General features: G+C 40.2%; 1 long non-coding RNA gene across 1 annotated transcript in view; it reads right to left on the bottom strand.

Moving 5' to 3' along the window:
* Positions 1-8,778: 8,778 nt before the first annotated feature.
* LOC127529207 (uncharacterized) overlaps positions 8,779-10,189 on the bottom strand; it is a 232,028-nt gene continuing 230,617 nt past the window's right edge. The window contains exon 2 of the long non-coding RNA XR_007935896.1: positions 8,779-10,027. This is a non-coding gene — a long non-coding RNA (uncharacterized LOC127529207). The remainder of the gene's footprint in view (positions 10,028-10,189) is intronic.

The following is a 10,189-nucleotide window of genomic DNA, read 5'->3' as shown; positions in this document are numbered from 1 at the left end:
CCCTAGTGATTCGATCACCTCTAAACCTTCAGTTCTATCCTGATTATTAAAAAATAGTAAATCCTCACAGTCTACATTCTGCATTGTTGCTTTAGAAAAACTGTATTAAAAACAGTCACTGATTACTTTTAAAAACTCCTGCTCTTGTGCTCTGCTATTTGCAAAGTTATCCCAGTTGATTTCTGGGTAGTTAAAATCCCCCATGACTATAATATCCCCCTGTAAACTTGCCTTTTTAATATCAATAAAAAAATGTGCATTGAAATTACTGTCTGAATTGGGTGGTCTATAACACACTCCTAAAATAAGACCTCTTTCCCTAATGTTTTCCAGGCGAAGCCACATGTCCTCACTAAGATGGGGCTCATCATCCAATTGAATAGGACTTGCATTTAAATTCTGTTTGATATAAACGATAATCCCTTCTCCTTTTCGGTTATGTCTATCCTTCCTAGAAAGTGTGTATCCTTCTATATTATAAGCCTCCCCACCTTTGTTATTTAGCCAGATTTCTGTTATTGCTATAATAACCTGACCTGCTCTAAGCCTACCTCACTCATCTTATTGAAGATATGATTATAGTGACAGAATGACTTCACAAAACTACAGAAACACCTACCTATGAATAAAACCCCATCCAGAATCTTTGGATGACACTTCATCACACAGTAGGACTATAAATCAAACAAGCCATTGATGAAACAAAATAAGTTCATCGTTGATGGCATGAAGTCTAATGTTGACCAAGTTAATATCCTGATTTAGGTCAAACTGCACGTGTATTCTGCTTGTTGTCAAGGAGAGTGAAGTCTGAAACCCTCAAAAGGGGACATTGCATCAAATGCTGTAAGACATTAACAAAGAGTAGTTGTGTCAGGACAGCAGGCTTGATTGTGTATATTTTAGAAAGGATTTATATGCATATAATGTACCTAACCTTTAGGTAACTTGAGTTTTCATTTAGTAAATTTGTCACAGTACTTACTCTAGCATGAAATTAGAAGGTGGATATAACACTAGTTCCTGCTAAGGTAGACACTGGCTCCCACATCCCTGAACTGTCTTAGGAGAGTACCATGGTGAATGGATGGATATATTCAAATCAAGCAGAGAAAATCTAGGCAGTAGATATAAATTATATCAGTTACAGTGAACTATATGACACTAATCACATAGTAACAAGTTGTTTTAACAAAGTGGCTGGGTAGTTAAGCTGGTCATAATTAGTTTTTATGGCTTGTTTTACTCTTTTAATTTTCTTATTTCCATGTTTCTATATCTTTGTTTTTTATGTTCCTCTAAATAATATTTCTTCTTAGCTTTCCGACTCTTTTCAAGGTTTCACTAACAACATATGACATAAATGCCATTTTACAACCATGTAAAGTGGTACACATTTTCTTTATATTGTTGCTTGTTATTTCAACTTTAGGTTGTTTCATATATTGTGGAATGCTGGACTGCCAAAATATGCCAAAGTGCAAATGTGTATTTAGCAATCCTGCTTGATGTTTACCACAGATACATTATTAACCCAAATGTCAACTGTGTTCCAACAGGAAGGCCTTTTGTTTTGAGTAGATATGTCATAGCATAGTTATATTTACATTTTGGGGAACTCTGGAACACTAAAATTAAAAGACTGTCATACCCCAAACCCATTTGTGACAATGAGGTTGTGTTTCTTATGTCATATATTATTTTATCAGAGGATCTCTGCCATCATACCCTAAAAGAAATAAGAAGTTGGGAGCATGCGCTGATTGCATGTTGCCACACCCACCACACGATGGACCGCTTGTATTACGACTGAAGTGCAGCGAGTGACATCTCAGCACCACACTGGGACAGTGTGAGTTTCTTTTACGATGGCAGGAGTGTCAATCTTACCACCAACCCCCAAGATTTCCCTGCAAGTTGGAAGACCTGCTTGCAGGACTGAATGAAGATTAATGTCATACCCAGGAGGGCGCATTTGCAGGTTCAGGGCCTTGGTCAAGGACCCAACAGAGCAGAGTCACTAACTTGAGCAAAAATACAATGATGCCATTTCATAAAGTGAGGTTATCCACTACACCACTTTTCACGTACTTAGTGATCTGAAGTAATCTATATCTGTAATAAGGGTCAGCCATGCAGAAGAATATCCAAAGTGATGACATCCAAGCCCCAGTGGAGAATCAATGCACTAAGCGATTTAGGGTCCTACCTGTGCATCACCCCCTATGCACACTCTCTGTCTGTCTTGCTGTCTATCTATTGCAGCCAAACTAAACTCCACAAAGACCAGCACATGTACAGTCAATAGACAGCAACAATAGGTGAAGTATACATGAACTTCCATCTTATACTTGAGTTCTCAAAAATACCTTTGAATGGGCTGTGGTCTTACCACAAGAATTTGAGGTGGTTTCAGTGGACTTCCCTGACAATGAAACTGTTGAATATCCATTCAATGTCTGATAAGTGTCTGAACTGAGCTACACACTTATGACCCAGCCAGTCTCTAACCTTTGTTTGTAGCAGGCGTTTCAGTACCATTTCTCTGCTTTCTCACCCTGCATACTCACTGAACATCCCAAGTAGAAGGTAAATCTGGACATCATGGTTTACAGGAGGTATAGGATGAGCACTCGAGTTTAGGTGAGGTGGTGTGTTTCTGCCTTAGTGATGAGGATGTCTGATCTGTGACACTAAAGCATTTCCAGGTTGAGAAACAAAGACTAGATCTCTTCTTCCATACATCTCATTGGCACCAGGACATGCATGGATTTTGTACGGAGGTTTTGCATGTTTGTAGTTGAATATGTCAAAGAACTCTGACCAGGCAAGTGACCTCTTGCTTTAGTCATGACACAAATGCGCACTGACCTGTATGACTGTTATCTTTGCAAGGCAGATTTTGGAGCAAGACTGGGAATTTTGTGCTAATCCACATTCCCCTTAGAGTTTGTGGTCAGTGATATTTTCTCACTTTCATCCTCTGTTCCAATCCTGGAATGAGAACTTTGAACAGTCCATGGGGCTGGCCCTGGATGAAGAGTTGTGATTTGTCTGTTGCTATCATATTCTGCCCACATATTCTTTCCACAAAATGGCTGCCTTACAGCTATTTACCATGAAAGGCTTCGTGAACAACATCTGAAACAAAATGTACTGTGTGAGAGAAGGGCTTTGCCCTCCTCTAAAGCCATGACAGCATTACAGATGATCTGGGCTTCTTTAGAATGTGACGCTACCTGTAGACAAATAGCACTGTAGATAGGAACTGGAGCAATCGCTGTTTTGTGAGCAGAGATATAGGCAAGAGACCATATGACAACTTCTTTGTATGTTAGAATCAACAAGTAAGTTCAGGTAAGTAAATTTTATGTTTTGCACTGTCGCAAGAAATCACCAAGTGCTCTCAATTTTAAAAAATCTTTGCTGCCAGGCTTGCAAATCTTCTTTCAGCTTGTCAGATGAAAGCACTTTTAACTAAACCAAGCCATAACACCCTTCAAACTGCATTCACGAGTCCTTAGTCCAGAAGAATTACTGGATAGCTCTGATACTCCTACCATGTTCTTTATATACGAGGTAAGACACAAAAATAACCGGACTGGTAAAAATAAAATATATTTATTGATGAATTACAGCATCTTAAACATTGTCACCTTCTATATACTCCCCTTCCCTCTCTCTACACCGCTCCATACGTATCTTCCATTGATTGAAACATTGCTGGAAGTCTTCTTGCTTGAGACACTTACCGTTTCTGTCTTCACTTCATCCATTGAAGAAAAATGTGTTCCCTTCAGGTGACTTTTGATTTTTGGGAACAAGTAAAAGTCACAGGGAGCTAAATCGGCAGAATAGGAAAGATGATCAAGGACAGGAATCTTTTTGCCAATCAAAAACTGCTTTATGAAAAAAGCAGTGCAATCATTTCAAACAATCTGATTCACCGTTTTGATGTTTTCATCTGTCCGAGACGAGTGTGGGCGACCTAGGCATTGAACGTGTTTCACATTTTCTTGTCCTTCCTTAAGACATTTGTGCCACTCAAAAACTTGTGTGTGAGACAAACTGTTATCACCGTACACTGTTGTTATTTCATAAGTTGAAGGAACACTTTGAAAACACATCATATCTCAATGGGAAAAAAAAATCACGATGGATATCTACACTGAAATGGACTTGGTAATGTGTTAGGAATGAAAGGATGCCACATTGTTTAATGGAAATGAAAGTTATTAACCTACAGAGGGTTGAATTCAAAGACACCCTGAAAAGCAAAGTGAAAAATGATGTGGCAGGCTAGTCCATTTTGCCGAAATTTCATTGCAGCAACTCAAAACCATACTCAGTAGATTGTATGACCCCCACGTGCTTGCATACATTCCTGACAACACCGGGGCATACTCCTAATGAGACGACAGATGGCGTCCTGGGGGATTTCCTCTCAGATCTGGAGCAGGGCATCACTGAGCTTCTGGACAGTCTGAGGTGCAACCTGGTGTCGTTGGATGGACCAAAACATAATGTTGCAGAGGTATTCTATTGGATTTAGGTCAGGTGAGCGTGGGGGGGCCAGTCAATCGTATCAACTCATTCATCCTCCAGGACCTGCCTGCATACTGTCGCCACATGAGGCTGGGCAATGTCGTGCACCAGGAGGAACCCAGGACCCACTGCACCAGCATTGGGTCTGACAATGGATCCAAGGATTTCATCCCAATACCATTCTGCACAGCTTCTCCAGACCCTTTCATGTCTGTCACATGTGCTCAGGGTGAACCTGCTCTCATCTGTGAAAAGCACAGGGCGCCAGTGGTGGACCTGCCAATTCTGGTATTCTATGGCAAATGCCAAGCTCCACGGTGCCAGGCAGTGAGCACAGGGCCCACTAGAGGATGTTGGGTCCACAGGCCACCCTCATGAAGTCTGTTTCTGATTGTTTGGGTCAGAGACATTCACACCAGTGGCCTGCTGGATGTCATTTTGTAGAGTTCTGGCAGTGCTCATCCTGTTCCTTCTTGCCCAAAGGAGCAGATACCGGTCCTGCTGATGGGTTAAGGACCTTCTATGGCCCTATCCAGCTCTCCTAGAGTAACTGCCTGTATCCTGGAATCTCCTCCATGCCCTTGAGACTGTGCTGGGAGACACAGCAAACCTTCTGGCAATGGTATGTATTGATGTGCCATCCTGGAGTAGTTGGCCTACCTGTGCAACCTCTGTAGGGTTCAGGTATTGCCTTATGCTACCAGTAGTGACACTGACCGTAGCCAAATGCAAAACTAGTGGAAAAACAATCAGAAAAGTTGAGGAGGAAAAAATGTCAGTGGTCTCCACCTGTTAAACCATTCACTGTTTTGGGGGTCATCTCATTGCTGCCCCTCTAGTGCACCTGTTGTTAATTTCATTAACACCAAAGCAGCTGAAACTGATTAACAACCCCCTCTGCTACTTAACAAACCAGATTGATATCCCAGAAGTTTCATTGACTTGCTGCTATATTCTGATTAAAAAGTGTTCCTTTAATTTTTTTGCTCATAGGACAAATGGTTAAAATTTGGGTTAGTTTTTTTAAGGTTAAGGTTAGGATTTGGTGTGGTTAGTGTGACAATTGATTTGATTTGTGATGACCTATAAATGTTTATTACCAAACTGCTGGCTCACAGGATTCTCATTGCTGAGGACCCAATTGGCTGGACCAGGCCAAAGGGATGCCCACGTAACAACCTGGCTGCGGCATGGGACTGACCGACCAAGATCCCTAACTGTTTCATTGTGTGTTGGGTGCAGTAATGCACTCTGCCAGTGCATGCTCCCCAACTTGAACCTGAACCTCCGAATTATTGTGTTCAAGTGTTTCAGCTCCACTACTTGTTAACAGATGCATGAAATCAAGCATATAGCCATGTAATCTCCATTGATAAACATTGCCAGTAGTGGTTCATACTGCAAGTCTCAGTGAGTTCAAATGTTGCACTGTCATAAGATGATACCTTTGCCACAAGTCAGTATATGATATTTCTGCTCTGCTAGATTAAATTCTGGTCAACTGTTAGGGCTATTATTGTGAAGAGGAAACATCTCGGAGCAGTGTGCTGGGCTGCTCAAACTCACAGAGCAGCTCCTCCAAGTACTGAAGCCTATAGTGCCTAATAATTGCCTATCCTCTGTTACGTCACTCACAGAACAGCATGGCCACAAACTATTGCACTGGGGCCCTGCTCAGAAGGGGATCTTACCATATGCAAGAAAAAATGCCTAATTACAGGAAAAGTGTAAGTTTTCACTGACAGTAACATTCACTGCTATCAGCTATCCAGCACATACCCTTCCCTAATTTGATCATCATGATTATAAACCTATCCAATCAGACCTGATTAAAATGTTTTTAAAAGAAAAAGTTCAAGAGTTCTGCTTGGTTAATATAGTCTGACAACAATTAGAACAGGTGTCTCTTAGGTCACTTTTGTGAGATTGTGCATTTGATATGTTATTGTGCTGCAAAAAATAATCAAAATAGATGGCAGTTCAAAAGGAGAGCCCAGTAGTGCAGTGAAAAGAAAAATTAAAAAACAGGGAATCAAAATACACTATTTTGCTGAAAACTACACCTGACTATGGCAGTTTTTCTTTTTTTTAATAAACCAAAATGCCTAAGAGAAGGTTTATGGATGTGGTGAGAGAGGACATACAGATGATGGGCATAACAGAGCAAGATGATGAGGACAGAAAGAGATGGAAAAAGATGATCCATTGTGGCAACCCCTAATGGGAGCAGCCGAAAGAAGAAGAAGAAACCAAAATGAAATCGACTACAGTTGAGACAAATGTGACCTATCTTACAAATAGTTTGGAAAAGGTGAATGTTGCCTCTTCTTGCAGCTTTAGCAGCAATGTACAGTCTATCTCTGTGGAGCCCCATGAAACTGACTAGCATGAAAAACAATATGGAAGACGGTGAGGCCACTTTAGAAGGTAAAATTCCATAAACAACACTACACCTGAATGAAGACCCTATAGGATCTTTTGTTTGTTGTGAATATACAAATTCAAACCACTCAGGTACATTAACTTTTAGACACAAAGGACTTTTAAAATATTTAAATAATGTCTCTTAACTGCACTAGAAGTTGATTTCTACTAGATGCGATTTTGCACTTATTAGCTAGTTTGTTAGATTCATTGTAATGCACTAAAACACAAAGTAGAAGGTGCAGTTAACACAATGTAAACTTTTCCATTTGTTTGTTTTAATCACTGTACCTGATTTATTGTTGAAATATGTCATTTTTATAGTGTGTGAGAATATGTGTGTGTGTAGTGTGAGTAGTAAGATATTTGGGAGGAATCTTTTGAGCTTCTGGAAACAGCATCAGCACAAAAGTTATCCTTTAGGAACTCCATGAAATGTGTTTCAATGGCCAAGCTGCTACACACAAGCATAACAACACTTGCTCAAAGCCAAGGATCAGCTGGAGAGGTGTTAAAGTATGCCAATATAGGACTCTGGAGCAGTTGAAAGGTGTTCTCCAGAGTGATGAATCGCACTTCACTGTCTGGGCAGTGTGATTGACAAATCTGCGTTTGGCAGAGGCCAAGAGAATGCCACTTTCCAGACAGTATAGTGCCTATGTAAAGCTTGATGGAGGAGGGGAAATGGTTTGGGATTATTTTTTCAGGATTTGGGCTATCTGCTTTGAATCCATTGGAAGAGTAGATAGATAGATACTTTATTAATCCCCAAGGGGAAATTCACATATTCTAGCAGCAGCATACTGATAAAAACAATATTAATTAAAGAGTGATAAAAATGTAGTGCAAGTTAAAAAATGTAAGGTGGAGAGTGCAAGGCAGGTATAACAGTCAGTAACTTTGTATAATGTTAACGTTTACCCCCCCGTGGAATTGAAGAGTTGCATAGTGTGGGGAAGGAACGATCGCCTCAGTCTGTCAGTGGAGCAGGACATTGACAGCAGTCTGTCGCTGAAGCTGCTCCTCTGTCAGGAGATGATAATGTTGTGAGTGCAGTGGATTCTCCATGATTGACAGGAGCCTGCTCAGTGTCTGTTGCTCTACCACAGATGTCAAACTGTCCAGCTCTGTGCCTACAACAGAGCCTGCCTTCCTCACCAGTTTGTCCAGGCGTGAGGCGTCCCTCTTCTTTATGCTGCCTCCCCAGTACACCACCACATAGAAGAGGGAGCTCGCCACAACCATCTGATAGAACATCTGTAGCATTTTAATGTTACTGTTAATTCTTCAGCATACAAAGATATTTGCACAACTGTGTGCTTCTAACTTTGTGGCCCTGACCTCCGCACAGTTGAACACGTTTGGAATGAATTGAAATGCCAATTGCAAGCCAGATCTTCTTGTCCAACATCAGTATCTGACATAAATGATCTTTTTGGCTGAATGGGCACCGATTCCCACAGACACACTCCAAAATGTTGTGGAATGCCTTACCAGAAGGGTGGAGGCTATTACAGCTGAAAAGGGAGGGCAGGGATTGGGTTAACTCCATATTAATGCTAATGGTTTAGTAATAGGACATCCAACAAGGTCATATAGGCGTGATAGTCAAGTGTCCACAAACTTTTGGCCTTATAGTGTACAGTATGTATCGACTTACCTTTGTGTGGACAACATTAAATAGTTATCTTGGCAGCATTCACGCCAATGCAGGGTTATCTATCCATCAATAAGAGTGACAAGATATTCTTTTTCACTGAACAGGACTGGGGCGGAGGAAGAGTGGCTATAATCTGCACTGGACACATCTTCATATACAATGGATCTTTATTCACTTTCTAACCAAACAATTCAATCCATTTAGATGCCTTATTTTACATTCAGTTAGTTAACCTTTTAAGATTACCATTTCTTTTTCATAATAGCAAAAACGAAATACAAAAATATTCTGATATTAGAAAGTTTTTTGTATATATCAGACACCTTAACATCTAAAGGAGAAATGCAGACAGCTACAAGCATTGTATCTTACAAGAAGTCCTTTTTGGCTTTAAAAATAATCAGTTGCGATTAACCATTTTGAAACAAGCCTCATCAAGTAGTTGGTTACTCTTGCTAGTCCTCCTAGTCGTCACTGAAGTAAAACTGCCATGTGTGCTTTTAAGAAAACTTGGTGCTTTGTGTGAGATACACAAGTTGCAGTTTCACATACACCTTACGCACATGAATGGGGCAAAACACATAAGTCTGTTTGTTAACACAAACTAACCAACGATCAAGACAAAATCCCAGACAACTTTTGGGATTTTTTAAATATCAACCAGACTGCTATTGTAGGTGTCAAAAAGATGACATCTAGTCACTGTATATTTATTCATCTAATATTTTTTTTTTGAAAATGGTAGGAACAGGTGAATTATTATTGTACCATAAAAAGTCAAGAACACATTTACTCACACTTGTGTGTTTTTTTTCCTTTAAGATTCTGCTGTTACAAGAATCAATTTGTGTCTGTTTCAAGGGCATTTTAAAGGGGAAAGTGATAAGGAGTGGAATGGAACCTCTTGCGGGAGAAAGAGAAAGTAGGTAGGAGCAAAATGGAACTACTAATAATAATGTCATGAAAAAAAAAATCAATTACCACTCAGACCTTTAGCTCTGTCCATCAACAACATACCAAAATGATGACTTCTAATCCATTATTTTTCTGAATGACTGCCAAGTAGGTATGCACATAAGCTGCCCTGTGATGGTGGTGCCCTGACCAGGGCTGGTTCTTTCTTTTTCATTCAATGTTGCCGGAAATAGGCTCCAGCACCATCTAATGCCGAAATGGGTTTTGTTGGTTTGTAAATCAGGAAAGCCACCAGCATCTGCAAGGATTCCACTCATCCAAGCCACAGTCTATTTGAACTTCTCCCATTTGGCAAATGCTTCAGAGCCTTTCCTGTAGGACCTTGAGGCTCAGAAACAGTTTCATCCCAAGAGCTTTAAATGCACTCAAATTAGTCCATCAAGCGCTCCTTGTAGAACTGTTTGCACCTATAAGTACAATTACCTCACTGTAAACTTGTAATAGTTATAATATTGCACAACCTGAGCCAGTTTATGATCTGCACTATATGTACATGTATATTGTACTTGTGCTTTCATATTGTATATTTCATTGTTTTTTATTGTATTATTTTACAGGAAAATTAGTTTATGGAGGAGTTGCATA

Source organism: Erpetoichthys calabaricus, chromosome 1 (assembly GCF_900747795.2).
Source record: "Erpetoichthys calabaricus chromosome 1, fErpCal1.3, whole genome shotgun sequence".
NCBI lineage: Eukaryota > Metazoa > Chordata > Cladistia > Polypteriformes > Polypteridae > Erpetoichthys > Erpetoichthys calabaricus.
The sequence above is the reverse complement of the archived record's forward strand: the minus strand, read 5'-3'. Positions and strand labels throughout refer to the sequence as shown.